At 42.4% G+C, this 22,685-nt stretch overlaps 2 non-coding genes across 2 annotated transcripts; one reads left to right on the plus strand and one right to left on the minus strand.

The window, feature by feature from the left end:
• The first annotated feature begins 1,802 nt into the window (after nt 1–1,802).
• LOC136495030 (small nucleolar RNA R71) lies at nt 1,803–1,911 on the plus strand. The gene has a single exon (XR_010768823.1). It is a non-coding gene; the product is annotated as a small nucleolar RNA R71 (small nucleolar RNA).
• A 5,857-nt stretch (nt 1,912–7,768) lies between these two features.
• LOC136495029 (small nucleolar RNA R71) lies at nt 7,769–7,875 on the minus strand. The gene has a single exon (XR_010768822.1). It is a non-coding gene; the product is annotated as a small nucleolar RNA R71 (small nucleolar RNA).
• Nucleotides 7,876–22,685: the final 14,810 nt, after the last annotated feature.

Here is a 22,685-nt window from a genome sequence, read left to right on the forward strand (position 1 = left end):
GGTGATGCAACTATGTTGTGGGTAGTTGGGAAATGAGGAAATAACTCACGCTAAAATTACTATCACTGGTAGACCAAATGGTCGAGTAGGGCTGACGGCTAGAACACCTATCCTAGTTGGCTCAGCTTTTCATGCGATGGAGAAAACACCACTGCCGCATCTATTGTTAACCTATGTGTGGTAGAAGTTTCAATGGTTGGTTACCTTCCCTATGAGGCCTCCCTATCGGTCCAACCGGTGGTGAAAGTATGACACCATCGCTTCTATCGTAACGGTTGTGAAAGTGGCGATAGTGATAAATCAATCTGTAGTAGTGTGAGATGCAACTACTAAAATGCAATAAATATGTAAGGGATAGAAAACTTACCTATTTGATGGGCTCAAGGTTATTCTTCCTTGAACGGGGGTGTTTCCTCTTGTTCCACCTCGGCGGCCTTGTTAGTATTAGGAAATGACGAATTTGAGGACGGATCTTTCTTTTTATGCCATCTCTTTCTATTCTTTTTCTTCTTGACGGGCTTCTCCGGTTCTTCAATCAGCTTTGTTTTCTTCATCTTGATTCACTTCGGATGCTTCTTCTTTTCCTATTTCCCTCAAAGAGGGGTTGTTCAAAGGCAAAAAGAAATATTTCTTTTCTTCCAGCAAAGTGGAATTGGATTTGCCCAGAAGCCACGTATATGCAAGCATTTGTAGTATTAAGGAAAGGATGACCAAGGATTAAAGGTGTATCCTTGTCGTTGCCCATGTCTAAGATCATAAAATCTATATGAACATAAGCACTCCTAGCCTTAACTACAAGTTAGTTGCTACTCCCTTGAGATAATGGGTAGATTGGTCAGCTAGCTGTAGGTAAACTAAGGTTGGAGCTAAGGTAGTGTAAAACAATATATCATAAGTCTCCTTAGACATGATGTTAACACTAGATCCTAGATCACAAATGGCATTATGAAAAGTGTGGGGTCCTATGGAGCAAGTAATGATGGGGTTTCCAGGATCACCTTTCTTAATAGGAAATCCCCAACCATTTTCAGAAAAGTCATACCTTGCTGTGACAAGGTGGGCTAACTCCATGGTTCCTTTAGGTTTGCCAGGAATTCTATTTTTTCATAGGATGGTATGGTAGCAGCTATTTGGGCTAATTGGGTTTCTATCATCTTATTGAAACTAAGTTGATTCTTTAAGGCAGAAGAAACTCATCCAATTTAGCATTTATATTTTCCAACATCTTGTCATGAGCATGCAACTTTTTATTTATTCTATCAGTCAATCTACTTTGACTATAAACAAGATGTTTAAGGAAAGCATAACTATTATTACCTTGATTACTCAAACATTGAGAAGAGTAATAATTGTTACCTTCTTGGTTGTTGGAGCATTGATTCCATCCTTGATGTTGTTGTGGACGAAACTAGTTGTCGGTGTTGACAAAGTTGAGGTCTTCCTAGGTCTCGGGACAGGAATTTCCCGAATGTCCAACATTTTCACAGACTTCGCATGTCATGTGGGAATCCATGGCTTTGAGTGTCTCTTGGGCACTCATCTTCTCATAAGGTTCTACTCGCTTTGTAAGCAGATCCATCTTAGCTGCAAGCATGCCAACTTCTTTTTTTGAATGCATAACCTCGTTTACGGCGTTGGAGTCTATCGTCGCTCCATCCTTGGTTGGAGACCATCTTCTCAATCAATGTCTTTGCATCTGCAACACTTAGCGAAAAGAATGCTCCACCAGCAGCAGCATCTAAATGGCTTCTATCTAACAGCACTAATCCATGGTAGAAGCTCTGGATTAAAGCCAGTCTTCCATGCCATGGTGTGGGCATGCAGAGACATACTCTTGCATTCGTTCCCAAGCCTTGGGAATTGACTCATCTGCAAGTTGTTGAAAACTAGAGATCTTATTGTGAAGAGCATTAGTCTTCCCCATAGGGAAAAACTTGACTAGAAAAGCATTGGAACACTTGTCCTAGGTGTCTACAATGTTGCGGTTAGAGTAAAACCATTGTTTAGCCTTTCCTAACAAAGAGAAGGGGAAAAGGCAAAGACGTATAGCCTCTTGGGTCACTCCCTTATTGGAGAATGTGCTACAATTCTCCAAAAAGTGTTGGAGGTGAGCATTTGCATCCTCGTGGGCTTTCCCACAAAATGAACTAGCTTGAACCATCATAATTAGTGCTGGCTTAAGCTCAAAGTTAGCATCCCCATTTATAACATTGGGTCCATTGGCTACATTAGCAGTCGAGGGTGCAAAAAAATCACAAATGGACTTGTTGGCCATGGTCGTGTTGGGTAGTGATAGGATATGAGGGAAAAGGATAAACTACTTAGGATAACTAAAATCCTTATTAGCAAAACTAACTTGAAATACAAATTCGATGCTAGTTGCCTTCCCTGACAATGGCGCAAGAAATGCTTGTTGATACTTAATGACTAGTGGAGGAATTCCACAAGCGCATAGAACTATCATGTAGCACTTCACTCAGTGAGTACCGAGTGTTGAATTTATATTTTTTTCCTACAGGAAGGCGGAAGGCTAGAACTTATATTTAGGTTAGGATTGCGAAGGTAAAGCCTAAGTGTATCCCCGGTAGGTGAATGATAACGGTGGGTTATGTGTGAACTACCTAAACAAACTAAATAAACAAGCTACACTAGAAATAGCTAGGTGGGAGAGCGAGTGATATAGCTTTTAGTAACAAAGGGTAAACAAATGACTAGGAGAAATGCGCTAGTACTTCGGGGCACAGCCCGCCTACCAACTAGGAGAGTCAAATAGACAAGGTCTGCCATAAGCCCTATGATTTAATAATTAGACCTAACGTGGTGGAATACAGAGAGGATGGACAAGGCTATCGCCACTTGCCAACTACCACAATCTATCCAGAGGCCAAGCCGTATCCATAGGTAATCTATAGCCTAAGCACCTCGCTTAATCTATAGGCTTACTACTTTGATCTGAGCTTCGATGAAATGGGATCAAAGTACCCTAACTAGATGGTGGAACCGATACTAATGAAAGACTACTGATTAAAAGATAACCTATGCTACCAATGCCAAGCAATAAGCACCTAAGCTCACTAATGATGAACAATAATGAACAAGTACTTAAGCAAAACAAAGCAATAATTCTAAATAAAATACTAGAAATAAAGTACTAAATAAAGTAAATGTGAAATGAAAGAATTACAACAAAGTTATACCAACCCAGAAGACTCTTTCGGACTCTGAGAGAAGCTCCGCTCTTGCTTTACTCCACTACTAGACTACTTCTACTACTATGCTACTAAACTAGAGGGGTTGGAGAAGCTTGGAGAGCTTGGAATTGAATGGGGCACTTCTCCACCAAGCTCCACACCCTCTATTTATAGTGTAGAGAGGCTAGGGGTACTTGTAGGCAGCCAGGAGGTCGATGGCCACCTTAGGGCTCCGGGCGGCAACATAGGGATTTATCATTGTAGCATTTCACCTGAAAGTATTCAGGGTATCGTTATTTATATTTTCCCAAAGCAGGGCAAGGTGTAAGAGCCTAGTATGGATATGAACAAGATTACCATCCAAGGGCCAAGAGATTGGTGGCCACCCTAGGGCACCAGGCGGTAGCATAGAGGTGTCGGTCGGCCCTTGGATGCACCGCCTCTTGATTGTAGCACCTTGGTTGCTCCTCAATGGCGGTTGTGAAGCCAACACATGCCAAGTTTTGGCCGGTAAGGTGGTTCTAAGGTTGGTTAGAGGCCTCCAAGCCTATGATGGTGGGCCGGTGGATCCGCAGCCACTCCATCATGACCCTCGGCGCAAACTGACTTAGGATCGACGCATGGGAAGACTTGTGGAGGAGCTCCCCACAAATTAGTGACATGGCAACGACCAGGGTAGCGCCGGGCAGTGCCCTTTTGGGGACAACCGATGGTGCCAAGTGGTCCCAAGGCCTCCTACCACGTCCATTTGCTCCCTTTGTCCATTTTGTCACCAATTTACACAATTTTTGCTATAATTTCTGCATACAAATAATTGTACAAGTACAAGCAGAAATAGGTGAATTATAAACAAAATGCAACACATGTGATGATGTTTTACCTTACTTTATCATGCTTTTGGGTGGAATGTTGATGGTCAAAATAGGTGTTAGTGACCATCAATAGTGCCTATCTCCTCTGCGCGCGGCGCACCTGAAGGGCACTGCGCGCCGACCATGCTTCGACCCAAAGATGATGGAGCGGCACGCAAGTGGGAACCTTCCTAGTGCATAGCCGCTTTGTTAGAAATCACAATGCCCATCGGGCTCAAGGTGCAAGATGCCCTAAACTGGAGGCAAACAAGGACCAGCTACACTACGGCGACAGTGACCCAAACAACCACGGTCGACACCCTAGGATCTGAGATGCTTGGCACAGTCCAAGCCCGGAAGCTTACGGTCCGCAAGCGTTCATGAAGAAGATCCAGCAAACTATGTTCCTGGCCTGGTTCCACGTACCGCCGAACATCACCAAATACTCTAGGGACACCAACCCCGCCATATGGCTAGAAGACTTTCACCTCGCCTATCGAGCAGGCAGAGCAGATGATGACCTCTTCATCATCCATGAATCATCGCTGTACCTCACAAAAAGCACCCGAGCGTGGCTCGGGCACCTCACCGCGGATAGCATCCACTCATGGTCAGACTTCAAGCGCATCTTCATAGGGAATTTCTAGTGCACATACATGCGCACCGGAAAACTCCTAGGATCTCAAGGCCTACAATCAAAAAGTGGGAGAAACTCTACGTGAGTACATCTGCTTCTTCTCCAAGCAGTGCAATGGGATTTACAACATCATAGACATGAACATGATTAGAGCATTCATCTCTGGCACGACCAACAAAGCCTTTCTCCATGAGCTCGAACGCATCAAACCGCAAACAACGCAGGAGGTGCTCGACCTTGCTAGAAGCCCTGTCTTCAATGAGGAGACCGTCCGGGCAATCTTATGCAAGTACAAGGGCAAGGCTTAGGCCGAGCCCACCAACAAGGCTAGGGATAGCACTCAGCAGGGGAAGGGCAAGAACAATAGCTATAGGCGTCGTGACAGCGAGTTTGTTGCGGCGGTCGATAGAGTCCATAACCAGAAGGCTAGCAAGCTCAACCATGTCAGCTTCGACAAAATAATCAAGTTGTTGTGCTGCAACCATGGCTACCCAGTCAAACACACCCTTGAAGACTGCAATCTCATCAAATGCTACTTCAAGGGCGACTACAAGACCATTGGCACAGATGCGTCGTCAGGATCCACCGGCAACAAGGAAAAGGGGGAAGCCTTTCCTGACCCATAAGGGCGCCCCATGATTTTTGGTGGACTGGTGGCATGCGAGTCCTGACGCTAACAAAAGCTCACGGTCAGAGAGGTTAATGCGGCCACTTTGGGTGAGGCCGCTCCGACTTCCTAAAATGGTCGCAAACCACAATCACTTTTGACACAAAGGATCTCCCCGACCACATTCCGTAGCTAGGGCGCTTCCAACTTGTCGTCGACCTGATCATCAGCAAGACACGCCTATCTCGTGTCCTCATGGCAAGCCGAGTCATGCATTTGGCGGCTCGCCACACCAAAAACCATAGGAGTTAGGGACCACGTCAACTACATGAGCATCCGACGCTCATGTTAGAGTTGTCCCAAAAATTTCCCTGGTCAAGTTGGTACATATGCACTAGCGTAATCCCTTCCCGCTATTGATGGTCACTAAATACCCAATTTGACCATAAACATTCCACCCAAATCAAGGTAAAACAACATCACAAGTGACATATTTTGTTTATAATTCACCTAGATCCACTTGTACTTGGAAAATTTATTTGTATGCAGGAAAAATTACAAAAATGGACAAATGACGTGCATAGGAGGCAACGGGACATGGCAGGGGGCCGTGGGTGCACATGCCACGTCGGCCGATGCCATGTGGCATCATTCGAAGGCCCCACCCCCTTGTCATGTCACTGATCCGTGGGATGGCCTCCTCACTGCTTCTCTAGCATTGATCCTTGTTGGTTTGATCCAAAGGTGCACATTGAGCTGCCTTGGATCCATGGGCCTATAGTCATACACTTGGAGGGGCTAAACTGATGTGCAAACCGCCATTATAACCATGGCAACCGACCTACTTGCCATGCAACCGCCTCCAAGGGCGAACCATCATCATTGGATGGCAAGGCGGTGGGATGGATGGTCAGCCAACGCCCCTTGGCGTTGCCCAATGGCCAAGTCACCCCCAAACCTCCTCATCTTCGCCTACAAGTACCCCCATGCCCTCTACACACTATAAAAGGGGTTGTGGTGCTCAGTGGAGATCATCACTCAGTAGCTCTCAAGCATTCCATGTGTTCTCGACTCTTAGAAGCTCTCCAAAAGTAGTAGCATAGAAGTTGTTGATAGCTAGTAGTGATAAGAGTAGAGCGGAGCTTAGCGCGAAGTCCAGAAGAGTCTTTTGGTCTGGTATAGCTCCTTTGTAATATTTCTTTTAGTATTTACTTTATTTAGTACTTTACTTTTGCCAAGTACTTTATTCAGTAATATAGCTTTGCTTAGTTCAAGTCTTGTCTTGCTCTTGTATATCATTAGTGAGCCTAGGTGCTTATCCTTTGGCATTTGCATCATTATTACCTTAGTGTTTAGTTCGTTCATCATTACTACTTGTTCTACCATCTGGTTAGGGTGTTTTGATCTTATTTCATCGGAGGTCAGATCAAAACAACGAGTTTATAGATTAAGCATGGTGCTTAGGCTATATCTTGCCTGTAGGTATGGCTAGATCCCCGGATAGATTGTGGTAGTGGCAGGTGGTGACAGCCCTGTCCTTCCTCTGTATTCCACCACGTAGGGTCTAGTTATTAAAACGTAGAGCTCGTTGTGCTTTGTGTTTGGTTAAATCCAACACAAGTACGCCCCTCGTACTAAGGACGTTCTCACTATCATTAAGCTACTTTTGTTGCTTTGAGATTACATACACTACTTCTTACACTCAGCTACACTACACTTCTAGTTACCCCTGTCTGTGTGATCAAAAACCCTTTTTATCTTTTTCTGTCCATCATCCATACTACCCTCATCACCCCCATGTTGCTAGACCTACCTACTTAGTCTACCTAACCATAGTACCCAAACACGTCCTCTCACCTTCCTTTGGGAAAATATAAATTTGACACTTGGTACTCACCAAGTGAAGTGCTACACGATAGTTCTATGCGCTTGCGAGATTCCCTTTCCTATATACACACATACAAACCGTCAACAAGCATTTCTAGTGTCGTTTCCGAGGAAGGCAACTAGTGCGTGTTACCAATCCGCCGTTAGGTTCTAGGTCTCCGTCTTAGCAACCTTCTTTTCCTTTTCCTTTTTCTCTTTTTAGTTACCTTCTTTTCTTCCTAGCACGGTCATGGCCAATAGGACCATCCATGAATTTTCTGCCCCTTCGGCTGCTAATGTAGCCACTGGTCCTGATGTCATCAATGGAGGCACTCACTTTGAGTTGAAGTCCACATTGATCACAATGGTACAAGCTAGTTCTTTCTGTGGTAAAGCCCACGAAGATGCTAATGTGCATCAACAACACTTGTTGGAGATCTATAGCACTTTTACCATTAAGGGAGTGACTCAAGAGGCCATTCGTCTTCGTCTTTTCCCCATCTCTTTGTTCGGAAAAGTGAAACAATGGTTCTACTCGAACCTCAATGCTGTAGATACCTGGGACAAGTGTTCCAATGCTTGCCTAGTTAAGTTCTTCCTGATGGGTAAGACCAATGCTCTTCGCAACAAAATCTCTAGCTTTCAACAGCAAGCCGATGAATCGATTCCCAAAGCCTAGGAACGAATGCAAAAGTATGTCACCGCATGCCCACACCATGGTATGGAAGACTGGGTTTTGATCCAGAACTTCTACCATGGCTTAGTTCCATTGGATAGGTGCCATTTGGATGCTACCGCTGGAGGAGCATTCTTTTTGCTTAATGTCACAGATGTCAAGGCATTGATCGAGAAGATGGTTTCCAACCAAGGATGGAGCAATGAACGACTACAGCCCCACAAACGAGGTATGCATTCTCTTAGAGAAGCTGACATGCTTGCAACTAAGGTAGATCTGCTTGCAAAGAGACTAGAAAATTGCAAGAAGATGAGTGCCCAAGAAACTGTACAAGCCATGGACACCCACATGACTTGTGAAGTTTTTGGAGAGATTCGACATTCAAGCAATTTCTGCCCCGAGACCGATGAAGATCTCAACTTTGTCAATAATGACAATGGTTTTCGTCCTTAGAATCAAGGATTGAATCAGCTCTCCAACAACAAAGGAGGTAATATTTACAATAATTATTCATAATGTCCGAGTAATCAAGGTAATGGTTATCCTTTCCATAACGATCTTGTCTATAGTCAAGGTAGAATGACTGATAGTATAAATAAGAAACTCCATGCTAATGACAAGATGTTGGAAAACATAAACGCTAAATTGGATGATTTTTCTTCCGCTATAAAGAATCAACTTAGCTTTAATAAGATGCTAGAAACCCAATTAGCACAATTAGCAACTGATATCCCATCTTTTGAGAAAGGAAGAATTCCTAGCAAGCCTAAAGAATTCATAGAGACCGCCAACCTCGTCCAATCAAGGTATGATTTTGGTTTAGATGGTTGGGGTGTTCCTATTAAGAAAGGTGATCCGAGAAGTCCTATTATTACTTGCTCTATTGGTCCTTATACTTTTGAAAATGCAATTTGTGATCTTGGATCTAGTGTAAACATAATGTCTAAGGAAACTTATGAAAACTTGTTCTACACTAAATTAGCTCCAACTTCTATCTATTTGCAACTAGTTGATCAGTCAGTGTGCTATGTAGAAGGAATAGCTCTAGCCCTTTTGGTCAGGATTAGAGATGCTTACGTTCCCTCTGATTTTGTAGTATTGAATATGGGAATTAGCAAGGATGCACCCCTCATCCTTGGCCATCCTTTCCTCAATACCACTAATGCTTGTATATATGTGGCATATAGACGAATTCAATTCCACTTAGATCGAAAGAAAGAAACATTTTCTTTTGCCTTTGGAAAACCTATCTTTTATGAGAAACAAGAATGGAAGAAGCAACCAAAGAAGAGAAGAACAAGAAAGCCAAAGCCAATTGAGGAGAAGGAAGAGCCTAGCAAGAATAAGCCAAAACCAAGAGCGACATGGCGCAAGAAGAAAGAAGCATCATCTACATCATTGTTGCCTAATCCTGTGAACATCCCTAAAGAAAACAAGAAGGAAGAATTCCCGTACATGGAAGAAGAACCCCCACGCAAGGAAGAACATCCATGAGCCGGTACTAGAAGGTATGCTTTTACTGCATTTCCATTACATTTAGTATAGGTTGCATTTGCATATTTCCCTTTTCAACTTTGCATTACATGTTTGGTTATTAGTTGCATTGCATGTTTACATTTTCAATAAAAGGTACTTATGAAGTACTAGCATTTAGAATAAATTCATAATAGTATAAAAACATATTTTAGTAAAATAAATCTCATAATAAATAGGCTTAGTAATAAATTATCGTAGTAGTAGTAATAAATAAGGAAAGATTCAAGAAGAGCCGCCCGAGAAGAAGATTCCAACCTTCATAAAAGGCAAGCTTGGGGGTGAACCTCTCTCGCTCAGGTATGAAGTTATTCAGACCTTCTCTTTTATCTGCATTAATTCTTTGTATTGAAAAAATGCATGATTTATACAATAATAATAGTAGCATAACAATGACAATAGAATATGAATACAACTATGCTATTATAACCGTTGTAGAGGAGAATCATTAAAGCTGCCTTAAACACTCTTGCTCTTAAAATTGATGTTCAAATACCTTTTGGAAATAATGAATAATTGCTCTGTGATACTTTTCAAAAGCTTGTTATACAACCCTTTACTTCTCAAGTTTTGAGCATGCAAAATTAGAGTTCATCTTATGTTGATTGCTTTTGTGGGTTGCAAATGCTAGAACCAAGTATAGGCTTTTGTGAGATATGTTGTTGCAAGGATTAGAGTAATTCTTTTTAACTTGTCTGAGGAATAGTTGAAACAACCTAGAGTTTGATCTTACAAAAAGAGAAAAACCCTTGCTAGAAGTTCCTCAATGGTGAAAAATTCCTACCAGGGCCAAATGTATGCTTTATGATATGATAAGCCTACAAAAAAAGCTACTTGTTTATTTTGAGCTTTGTCAAGCCTTGTTGATCTAAGTAGAGAAACTTGTCATACCCTTTGATCAATATCACATACACTCCAAATATATATTTGCTACTTCTACACTAGAAGTATGCAACCACCATTCCATATTTATGCACCCCTTGCTCCATAAGAGACATATGTTGATACCCCCTCTAGCTATCTATCATTATAAAGAGAGGCATGGGCTACTGAAAAAGAAGAAAAAAAGAGAGAGAAAAGAGCAAAAGCTCTATAGTTCAAAAGAGAGAGAGTGAGAAAATAAGGTAGCCATGCCCTCTCAAAAAGGAAGCTAGAGGAAGGGAAGTTTTCAAAAGGAGTACCACTTCCACCAAATACCACACACTTGCACATCTTGATCATTTTGTATGACTTGTTGCTCCTTGTGATCCGAGTGTTTGACTTAGCAATAAATTCTATTCAAGTAAGCCTTGCTTTTTACCCCCTACCTATGAACTCCACATAAGCCTTAGAGTAGGAAAAAGGCTAATACCTTTTGGCCTTGGAGATGATTTAAACACCATTAAGTGATTGAGTGTACCATTTGAGGAACTTAGGCAAGTTTTCCATTCAAAAATCTTGAAAACCTCCAGGAAGTCTTAGCTAAACCAAAGCGGGGAAGAAAGTTTCTATCTATGCTATGCTAATTTTGCAACTGTCTATGTCAAGGTGAAAGCTATAAGCCCCATATGGCTAAGACTTATGGTGAATTTCTAACACTAACGTGCTTAACTCAAGAGATAGTATTGGTTTGTATAAGAGTTTTTGTAGAGAGTTACATTGAAGCAATTCCTAATCCAACATGCTAAACCCTCATCTTTGCTCGGGAGGAGCAAAGGGGTAGCTTGGGGGAGCTTGTTGATTGTCACTAAATACCTAATTTGACCATCAACATTCCACCCAAATCAAGGTAAAACAACATCACATATGTTGGTGCTTCTTAGCATAAGCAGAAAAGTTCACAAGCGCATGGAAGTACCGTTGTAGCACTTCACCCAGAAGTATTTAGGGTATTGTATTTTCCCAAAGGAACGGTAGTGTAAGTAGTCTCTTGGCTAGTTTACCTAGGAGAACAAGATGAAGTGTAACTTGGGTAGTGAGGTTCTTCTTAAGGTAGAAACCTTAAGTGAAGATAACTTTGCTACTACAGACTCACTTCAGGCAATGGATTGGAACTAGTATGCTAGTCAATGTCGGCCTATAGCTCTATGCTGTATCCGAACATGGGGGATTATGAAGGATGGACAGGGCTATCACCACTTGTCGCTTACCCCTCAACCATGGGATACGAGGCAAACGAAGGTAACGTGTAGCTTAAACACCATGTCTACGCTAACCGTTACTACTCTAGCATTAGCTAGGAACTTCTATCTTTATCAGGAGTTCTCTACTAGAGCACCTGCCATGAGGATGGACAACGAACCCGCAAGTAAGTTGTAACAATGATAACTTTTACTTAAAGGATGAAAACCGAAAGATGAACACGAACTTCTTACTTCAAGTAGTAAGACAAACATAGACGTACAAGTGTAGAGGGGGCCGATAAGTCTGGCACTCCATCCACCCGCGGTACGAGGCTCGCCGAGTACAAAAGGTAGAGGGCACTGCTACTCCGCTATTCCTCTAACTCCTTCCCTCTCTCACTCCCTAATTAGTCTAGCTAGAAGCTAATGGAATGAGTGTAACCCTTCTTCTTCTTCTCCATAATGTGTATATGATTCTTGAATGTGAGGGGGGCTCCTTATATAGGCTTGAGTATGATAGTTTGGTGAGGTATTTTTGGTAAGCACAACATGCAACCATCCTAGGGGCATTAAATGCACCGCCTCCTGAAGAGTTAGCCCGAGAGGCAGCAAGGGGAGTGTGGCCGCACCCAGGGTGTGCCCACACCTTGGTTGGTGCCTCCCCACACCACCTTTGCTAGGTGGGCTCCTAGGTTGACCTAGATCCCTGCCACGCTGGCGTTCTGGCCTAGAATTGAAGTTTGGTTGGGCTTTGCTTATGTTTTGTATGAATACGCCTTCTTGATTGTGCATTTTGATGTATTTTCACAAATTGTCCTACAAAACTTGTATATACCAAAAGTCATGGAAAAATGTGAGTTGTAAACCCTAATTCTAAGTTTTGGCATTCATATTTGTTTTGTTTTGTTTGAATGTTGGCGGTAAAAATATGAGTTAAGCACCGCCAACAAGCTCCCCCACACTTAGTCCTTTGCTCGTCCTCGAGTAAAGTTCTAAGGACTAAGCGAGTTCATCTCCTTGATTTGAAAATATGCATACAGGTTATTCCAAGCTTCATCTGAACTTGTGAACTTCCAAGTGTCTACCAAAATATCTTGGGCAATTAAAAAACGAAATAGCTTAGATTCAAATCTTCTTGCTCTATCCCTGCTCAGAAACTTGGGTTTTTGTATGATTTTGAAAACATAAAGATAGCTTTTTGTTCCTTGAATGATTCTCTCGAGTCACTCAAATTTTGTAAGTGATTCCTCACCAAGGCTTATTTTGAATTTTTGCCTTCTCTTTTGATCATCCTACTTCTAATAAGTTTATATGGAGCTTTGGGTAGGGATGAAAATTGTGAGGCACACTTACCTTGCATTTGTTGTAAAGTCAAATCCTGGATCGTAGGTGGACCTGGATCGTAGAAGCGTCATACTCTTAGATCAAAACAGTGCAAGTGTGTGGAATTTTTGGTGGAATTATACTCCTCTATTGGATATGATCTCTTTTTCTAGCTTTTGTTTTGAGACATGGCTAGCTTTTTCTCATGAGCCTTCATGTGCTCATCATCATTTTCTTGAATACTTTTGGGATGTTCATTGTGTCCCCCTCTTTTTTTCTATACTTTGGGACCTTCATGTGTCCCTATTCTTTTTCAACCTTTCTGCATAGCCTTGCTGTCTCTTTCTAAAAACATGCTAGAGAGATCTTGTTTTAGAGCATGAAGTATTTATTTTGGTGGTGATGGAAAACATGTTTTAGCATATTCCCAGTGTAGGAATAGCTAATTATTTGTGGCGTGTACGTGAGTTTTGATCTTGGGAGCATGAAACAACTCTCGACAGGGGTCACAAAACTTGACCAAACTCAACACAAAGTAAGAGGCATATATGGAAGGTTTTGTCATGTAAGATGATGTATGGCCTTGGTAGGTATTTGAATGTCATTCAAGGAACATGCTATTTCAATTTTTCTTTGTAAAATAAATCCCAAGTACTTTGCAAGAACAAAGCAAGAGTCATGTCATCCTACTATATCTCATTTGTCAATTACTTAGATAAAATGGGTTCCCTATTAATAAGTGTTCACAAGTCTTTAGGAATATTAGCGAGGAATAAAAAGTATGCAAACTTCTTAATCATTGGAAGACATGAAGATGGAGCATATTTATTTTGATTTATTTTAAAATTTGTTCTATTTTAAAGCTTCTTTATCAAATATGGAATGAGAGAGTGAGAGTTGCACAAACCGAGTTTGAATTTGACCGTATTTTGTGCAACTGAGTTGAAGGTGAGTGTGGTTCCTCCCCCCACACTTGTTTTCATTCCTATCTTTATTATGATAACAAAGAGAAAAGAAAACAAGTACAACAAAATGTTTCTAATAATAAAAGCTTTATTCAATTATAAAATATAGGCACATTACAAGATGAAATTCAAACATGATAGGAATGAAAACTTGGAAATATAGAAAGAAAATGTGCCTAATTTATTGCTTGTAGCAGGAGTGGTCTAGAAAGGTTCATCTAGAGCATCCACCACTCCTGCTGCCTTAGCCACTTTTGCTAACTTCTGGTCGAGCTTGAAGCGCAAGCTGTTGATGTCATCAACCAGTTCTCTAATTTTGAGGAGTTTTGTGGCATAGCTGTCGTTAAGGCTCCAAAGGAGATCTCATAGGCTATCATTCTTGGCACTAAGAGAGGCGATGGAAGGACCCTTGGAAGGAGTGTCCTCATCACTACTCTCGTATTGCCCTATGGGTCTTTTGATCGATGGGAGCTTCCTAAACCCTTAATTCCTAAGGGGCACACTCGAGGATTCCGACTCCTTTCCTAACGGAGCCATCTTGCTTTCTGGCTTTTTAGCCGACTTACGCATGAACGCCTTTCCATACCCTCCTTCAGGTTTGCATACGCCTATTATGGTGTAGGAGAGACTAGACCTAGAGGCATGAAAGGATGAACTAGCATGAGAGACTATATTGCCCGAAGGCGTTATAAGAGGGCGCTTGCTAGTTCCGCTAACATCGGGTGCCTTCCGCTTAAGGTTGATGGCACCGATGGTAGGTTGTGTTGGTGTCGTCTTCTTCTCCTTGGGGCACCTTGGAATGTGGCATGGTCTTGAGGCTTGAGCCACCGCTCATGGCATAGCTTGGAGGTGCCATGATAGCGAGCGGTGCTTCGATGATGAGTCATGCTTCTTCCTATACAAAGGAGCTTTCAAGCACTAATTTAATGGACAGTGGTACTCCATTGAGGTTGTAGGTGGAGCAAGAGCCCTTGTACAAGGTGAGAGCATGGTTGGCCATTGCTGAGCTTCTAGGAACTTGAGTGCTAGTGGAGGGAGAGGAGAAAGCTTGTAGCTTGTTGTGAGGAGAGGAGAGACTATGGGGTGGTTCTTATAGGTGCTCAGGCCTCTAACGCGAAGGAAACAAACCAAGCACCGCCATGGCTGAGATACACCGAGGATCAAGAAGGTGCACGAGAAGATTAGGAGCCAGTGGACCCCTAGGTGCTCCTCCTAGCCTAAGATTTCATCTAGGTGCACATGCAAATGTGGGAATCCTAGTGATGCTGGTGTTGGATTATGATTCAACAGGATCACAGTGTGATAGAGCAAAGATGCAATAGATCAAGTTGAATCAAGAATATTCAAATTTCAAATTTTCACATGATCTTGTCATTAAGAGTGGAATATCATGTGTTCAACATATATCAAGCAAGATTGAGCAAGAATCATGGTTTGTCTAGTGAGGGCATAAAGGTCATTTTACCATGATGACTTGCTTCAGAAGATAAAGCATATTTTTATATTTTAAGTAAATGAAAGAATATGATAGCATATTTGATTTTTAAATTTTCATAAGTTTTGAATAAATTTATCAAAAGCAATTAAATCTATTCTATCTATTTTCTAAGTTAGTGTTATAAGAAGGCTCTAGGAAAACTTTCAAATGTTGACCATTAGCTTTGAAAATGTTATCGTCAACGTCCTGGATGGTGATCGCGTCATGTGGCAAAGTGTTGATGTCGGTGTACGATCCTTGCCATTTGCTTCTTAGTTTTCCTTCACCGAAGAGTTTGACTCGGGAGTTGAATAGAAGAACCTTATCTCCCTCCTTGAATTCTTTGTATTGGTTTTGGTGATCGTGCCATCTCTTAGTTCTTTCCTTATAGAGCTTGGCACTGTGGTACGCCTTCTCTCTCCATTCTTCTAGCTCAAGAATTTGTTTTTGACGATTTCTATCGGCTAGCTTCACATCCATGTTCTAGCTTTTGATTGCCCAGTGAGTTCGATGCTCAAGCTCAATAGGCAAGTGGTAACTTTTTCCATAAACTAACTGGAATGGTGACATGTCGATGGGGGTTTTGTATGCTATCCTATATGCCTAGAGCACATCAGGAAGCTTGTTCTTCCAACCTTTACCCATTTTGGTGACCATTTTTGTAAGATGTTTTTGATTTGTTTATTGGAGGTCTCAGCCTGACCGCTGGTTTGAGGATTGTATGGAGTGGCAATATTGTGTTTGGCTCCTAACTCTCTCAGGAATGCTCTAAATGTTTTGTCAATGAAGTGAGATCCCCCATCACTTATCACTATTCTTGGTGTTCCAAAGCGAGGGAAGATCACTTCATGAAACATTTTCCTTGCATGCTTAGCATTAGTAGCTCAGCAAGGTAGTGCTTCCACCCATTTTGATACATAGTCAACAGCGACGAGGATGTATTCGCAATCTTGAGACTTTTGGAATGACACCATGAAGTCAATGCCCCACACATCAAATATTTCTACTTGAAGGTTGTAGTGTAGGGGCATTGCATTGCGAGCGTTGATGCTTCCTTGGAATTAGCACTTCTGACATCTTTGGATGAACTCCTTGGTGTCCTCGTACATCATTGGCCAGAAAAATCCACACTGCCAGATTTTGGCTTGTGTGCGGAATACTCCGTAATGGCCTCCGTATGGTGCTGCATGGCATCTTTCAATGATTTGTAGACCCTCTGCTGTTGGCATGGACCTCCACAGTAGGCCATCCAAACACACATGGTATAGATATGGGTCATCCCAAAGGTGACGTCGGCTCTCGACTTGCAATTTTCTTCTATTTTTGCCCTATGGTACATAGCCTGAAACCATGTAATTTATGATGTTTGCATACTACGGGTTGGAGTCCGTCACCTTGAGTAGCATGTCGTCGTGTAGGAAGTCATTTATTGGCAGTTCCTACATGTTAGTAACTTGCATACGTGACAAATGATATGCAACAGTATTCTCTACTCCCTTTTTATCTTTTATTTCAAGGTCAAATTCTTGGAGTAAGAGAATCCATCTTATTAATCTAGGTTTAGCGTCTTTCTTAGTGAGAAAATATTTTAGTGCAGCATGATCAGTGTAAACGATAACTTTTGCACCCACTAAGTAAGACCTAAACTTGTCGATAGCGAAAATGACTACTAAGAACTCTTTTTCTGTGGTAGCGTAGTTAAGCTGTGCTCCTATCAGCGTTTTGATAGTGTACGCGACTGTGTGATGCTTCTTATATTTGGTTTGGCCAAGAACCGCACCAACAACATAGTCACTAGCATCACACATGATCTCGAACGGTAGCGACCAATCAGGTGGTTGGATGATTGGCGCTGAGATGAGTGCTTTCTTGAGAGTATGGAAGGCGGTTAAGCACTCATCTATGAACTCAAAAGGTGCATCCTTAGCTAGCGGGTTCATGAGGGGTCTAGCGATTTGTGAAAAATCCATGATAAACTGCCTATAGAACCCTGCAAACCTAGGAAGCTATGGATCCCTTTGATGTTCACGGCAGGTGGTAGTTGCTCAATGACTTCTATATTGGCTTTATCTACCTCAATCCCCCTTTCGGACACAAGGTGTCCAAGAACGATGCCTTCTTGGACAATGAAGTGGCACTCTTCCCAATTAAGTACTAGGTCCTTCTCTTGGCATCTCTACAAGACTTTGTCTAGGTTCTCCAGACAGTGGTCAAAGGTTTTGCCATAGACTAAAAAGTTGTCCATGAAAACCTCCATGATTTCTTCTATCATGTATGAGAAAATAGACATCATGCACCGTTGAAATGACATGGGTGCATTACACAACCCGAATGACATTCTTCGATAAGCTTATGTTCCATATGAGCATGTAAACATTGTCTTGCTCTGATCATCAGGGTGGATGGGAATCTAATGATATCCTGAGTACCCATCGATGAAATAGAAGAAAGAATGCTTTACCAACCGCTCTAACATTTCATCAATGAAAGGTAGTGGGAAGTGGTCTTTCTTTGTTGCTGCATTGAGTTTCTGGTAATCAATGCACATTCTCCACCCCATGACGATACATTGTGGAATTAACTCATTTTTATTGTTTTCAACGACCATCATGCCTCCTTTCTTAGGAACCACTTGGACGGGACTAACCCAGTCACTATGTGGTACAGGATAAATAATCCCGGTGTGACGAAGTTTGAGGAGTTCCTTCTTCATGACTTCCCGCATTGCATTATTGAGCCTACGCTGAGGCTCTTGAGATGGTCAATTGAAATGTGATGGGTGTAGAGAGTTGGGCTAATCCCCTTGAGATCTTGCAAGGAATACCCGAAGATTGTCCTATGTTTCTCTAAAATGGCGATGAGTTTGGATGTCTCCTCATCAGAAAGGTTATCTCTAATGATTACAGGAGTTTCTTTGTCACCATTTAGGAAGGCATCGCGTAAGCCAGTAGGTAGGGGTTTTAGCTCAATTGGAGGTCATGCTAGTGCTTCCTCTTGAGGAAGATCTATGGTTTCTCCTAAGTCATCCTCTTCTTCTATGAACAGTTCGCATCCTTTTCTAAGGATGACTCAAGGGAATCAAAGGGTAAAACCGACATGACTTCCTTGGGTAGGTCAAGATGGGGGAGAGATTATGCCATCGAGTTTTTAGCTCGAGTGATAGGAATGGTAAAAGTGTCTCTCCCCAACTTTATGTCTAATGCCCCTAATGAAGAAGGCTCCATGATAAGTTTTTCTAAGGGATGCCCTATCAAGATGTCAAAATCCTAGATTTTGAAGACATGGAAATCAAGGGCTACCTTGATATCCCTATGATGTAGAGTCGTATCATGGAGAACCCCAAGCCCTTTTAGGCTAGTTCTTGGACTAGACCTAAAGGACTTGACTATTGGAGCTAGGGATTTTTCACCTAGATAAGCAGATGTGAAATCTACAGACATTAGGTTTGCTCCAATAGAAGGATTATATAGCACATCCACCCAAGTTCCTTGAACTTTGCAATGAATGGTTGAAGAGGGAGTATGAATCTAAATTTCTTTAGAAGAAGATTCCACCTCTTCTGCCCATTCTCTGCTTAAGATAGTAGTCAACTCCTTTATGGATTCCCTAAGAAATTCTTTGTCTAAGGGTTCAAGAGGAGTGACAGGAACTAGTGGCCTCTTTTGGCATGAGTACTTCGAGGTGTTTCTGAATTCTTTGAAAAAATCATCCTCGAAATACAGAAGGTCCGAAGGTTGGAAACCTTCCTCTAGATCTTCTGGTTTGGGTGAGGGTCTCTCTAGGGATGTTATGGGTTTGGTCTTAGCCGAATAGACTTCCTCGTGGTTCAACTCAGGTTCTACATGGATGGGTTCTAGCGGGGGAGTGTTCTCTAGAATGCGGTCTAGAGAGCTTCTCCTTTTGTTGTGGTTTTATGGGTAAACAAACCTCCGGCAGCTATATCGAGCTGTAGGGCAGATTCCTTGCTAAGCCCTTAACCAGAAATGCTACAAAAGCAAATGGTTGGGTATAGACAAGTCTAGGCCAGATCTCGTTAAAATTGAGAATTTGTCCTAGGCTGCATCTATGGTTTCCTTCTCTTTTTGTTGGAAGTTGAGTTTCTCTTATCATAGGGAAACGATTCAGGATATAGGGAAGAATGCTAGACAACATCTGTTCCTTAATTCTTCCCAACCACCAGCTACCTTCCCTACGTTGTGGGCACACCATTGTTTCGCCCTCTCATCAAGTGAGAAATGAAACAACTTCCACCAAAGTGTTTCTTATGACATGCCTGAGATCATCAGGCAAGCATTGAGCTGCTCAAACTACCTTCTATGATGGTAGGGGTTTTCATAATCCAACCCTAAGAAGGCTTGTTCTTGAACCATGGCTATAAAGCCATGGCAGAGTTCGTAACTTGAACCTGTGATTGGCTTCAAGGATTGTGGAGGTTCAACGAACTCGCCCTTGGGAGTAGAAAGGTTTTGAATGGTAGGTTGCTCCATTGGGAAAGAGTAAAAAGAAAAGAAATGTAAAAACAAAGGATACACAGGCAAACTAGGTTAGGAGACTAAAACAACAATTGTTCCCCGGCAACGGTGCCAGAAATGCTTGTTGGTGTATCTTAGCGTAAGCAGAAAAGTCTACAAGCGCATGAAAGTACCATTGTAGCACTTCACCTGAAAGTATTTAGGGTATCATATTTTCCCAATGGAATGGTAGTGTAAGTAGTCTCTTGGCTAGTTTACCTAGGAGTATAAGATGAAGGGTAACTTGGGTAGTGAGGTTCTTCTTAAGGTAGAAACCTTAAGTGAAGATAACATTGCTACTACAGGCTCACTTTGGGCACCAGATTGCAACTGGTCTGTCAGGCCATGCCAACCTATAGCTCTACGTCATATCCGAACATTGGGGATTACGAAGGATGAACAAGGCTATCATGACCTGCCACCTACCCCTCAACTGTGGGATACGAGGGAAACAAAGTAACATGTAGCTTAGACACCATGTCTATGCTAACCATTACTACTCTAGCATTGGCCAGGAACTTCCATCTTTATCAGGAGTCCTCTACTAGAGCACCCGCCATGAGGATGGATGGTGAACCCGCAAGTAAGTAGTAACAATGATAAATTTTACTTAAAGGATCAAAACCAAAAGATGAACACGAACTTCTTACTCCAAGTAGTAAGACGAATGTAGAGGTACAAGTGTAGAGGGGGTTGACAAGTCTAACACTCTGTCCACCCAAGGTACAAGGCTCACCGAGTACAAAAGATAGAGGGCACCGCTACTCCACTATTCCTCTAACACCTTCCCTCTCTCACTCCTAACTAGTCTAGCTAGAAGCTAATGGAATGAATGTAGCTCTTATTCTTCTTCTCTAAAATGTGTATATGATTCTTGAATGTGAGGAGGGGGGCTCCTTATATAGGCTTGAGTATGATAGTTTGGTGAAGTATTTTTGGTAAGCATCGCATGCAACCGTCCTAGGGGCATTAAATGCACCACCTCCCGAAGAGTGGGCCTAAGAGGCGGCAAGGCGGGCACACCCGTGTGCCCACACCCTAGTTGGCGCCTCCCAGCACTGCCTTCATCAGGAAGGCTCCTAGGTGGACCTGATCCCTACCACGCTGGTGTTCTAGCCCAGAATTGAAGTTTGGTTGGGCTTTGCTTATGTTTTGTTGAATACGCCTTCTTGATTGCGCATTTTGATGTATTTTCACATATTGTCCTACAAAACATGTATATACCAAAACTCGTGGAAAATGTGAGTTGTAAAACCTAATTCTAAGTTTTGGCATTCATATTTGTTTTGTTTTGTTTGAATGTTGGCGGTAAAAATATGAGTTAAGCACCGCCAACAACATGTGCCATATTTTGTTTATAATTCACCTAGTTCCACTTGTACTTTGAAAATTTATTTATATGGAGGAAAAATTACAAAAAATGTACAAATGACGTGCATAGGAGGCAATGGGACATGGAAGGGGGCCATGGGCCCACATGCCACATCGGCCGACGCCATGTGGCATCACCTGACGGCCCCACCCCCCTTGCCATGTCACTGACCCATGGGATGGCCTCCTCACTACTTCTCCAATGTTGATTCATGGCGTTATGATCCAAAGGTGCACGTTGAGCTGCCTTGGATCCATGGGCCCACTGTCATACACCTAGAGGGGCCAAACAGACCTCCAAAATGCCATTATGACCATGGCAACTGACCAACCTGCCATGCAACCGCCTCCAAGGGCTAACCATCATCATTGGATGGCAAGACAGTTGGATGGATGGTCGGTCAACGTGCCTTGGTGTCGCTCGATAGCCAAGGCACCCCAAGCTACCTCATCTTTGCCTACAAGTACCCCCATGCCCTCTACACACTATAAAAGGGGCTGTGGTGCTCAGTGGAGATCATCACTCAGCAGCTCTCAAGCATTCCAAGTGTTCTAAGCTCTTAGAAGTTCTCCATGAGTAGTAGCTTAAAAGTAGTAGCTAGCTAGTAGTGATAAGAGTAGAGCAGAGCTCACCTCAGAGTCCAAAAGAGTCTTCTGGTCTAGTATAGCTCCTTTGCAATCTTTCTTTTAGCATTAACTTTATTTAGTACTTTACTTTGTCAAGTACTTTATTTAGTAATATAGCTTTGCTTAGTTCAAATCTTGTCTTGCTCTTGTATATCATTAGTGACCCTAGGTGCTTGTCCTTTGGCATTTGCATCATTATTACCATAGTGTTTAGTTCGTTCATCATTAGTACTTGTTTGACCATCTGATTAGGGTGTTTCAATCTTATTTCACCGGAGCTCAGGTCAAAACAGGGAGTTTATAGATTAAGCATGGTGCTTAGGCTATATCTTTCCTGTAGGTATAGCTAGATCCCCAGATAGATTGTGGTAGTGGTAGGTGGTGACAACCCTGTCCTTCCTCTGTATTCCACCACATAGGGTCGGGTTATTAAAACGTATGGCTCATTGTGCTTCTTGTTCGGTTAAATCAAACACAAGTACGCCCCTCGTGCTAAGGACATTCTCACTATCATTAAGCTACTTTTGTTGCTTTGAGATTACATACTCTACTTCTTACACTCAGCTACACTACACTTCTAGTTACCTCTGTCTGTGTGATCAAAAACCCTTTTTATCTTTTTCTGTCCATCATCCATACTACCCTCATCACCCCTATGTTGCTAAACCTACCTACTTAGTCTACCTAACCACAGTACCCAGACACGTCCTCCCGCCTTTCTTTGGCAAAATATAAATTCAACACTTGGTACTCACCAAGCGAAGTGCTACATGATAGTTCTATGTGCTTGCAGAATCCCCTTTCCTATATACACACATGCAAACCATCAACACCTACGTCCAAGTCTCACAAGGCAACTATCCATGCATGTAGGAGAACGCGTGTCGAACACAACGTTCTAGCGATGCTCTTGCTCCTCGAGTGACCCATCTTGACCCATGCAAGCTA

Source organism: Miscanthus floridulus, chromosome 11 (assembly GCF_019320115.1).
Source record: "Miscanthus floridulus cultivar M001 chromosome 11, ASM1932011v1, whole genome shotgun sequence".
Classification (NCBI taxonomy): domain Eukaryota; kingdom Viridiplantae; phylum Streptophyta; class Magnoliopsida; order Poales; family Poaceae; genus Miscanthus; species Miscanthus floridulus.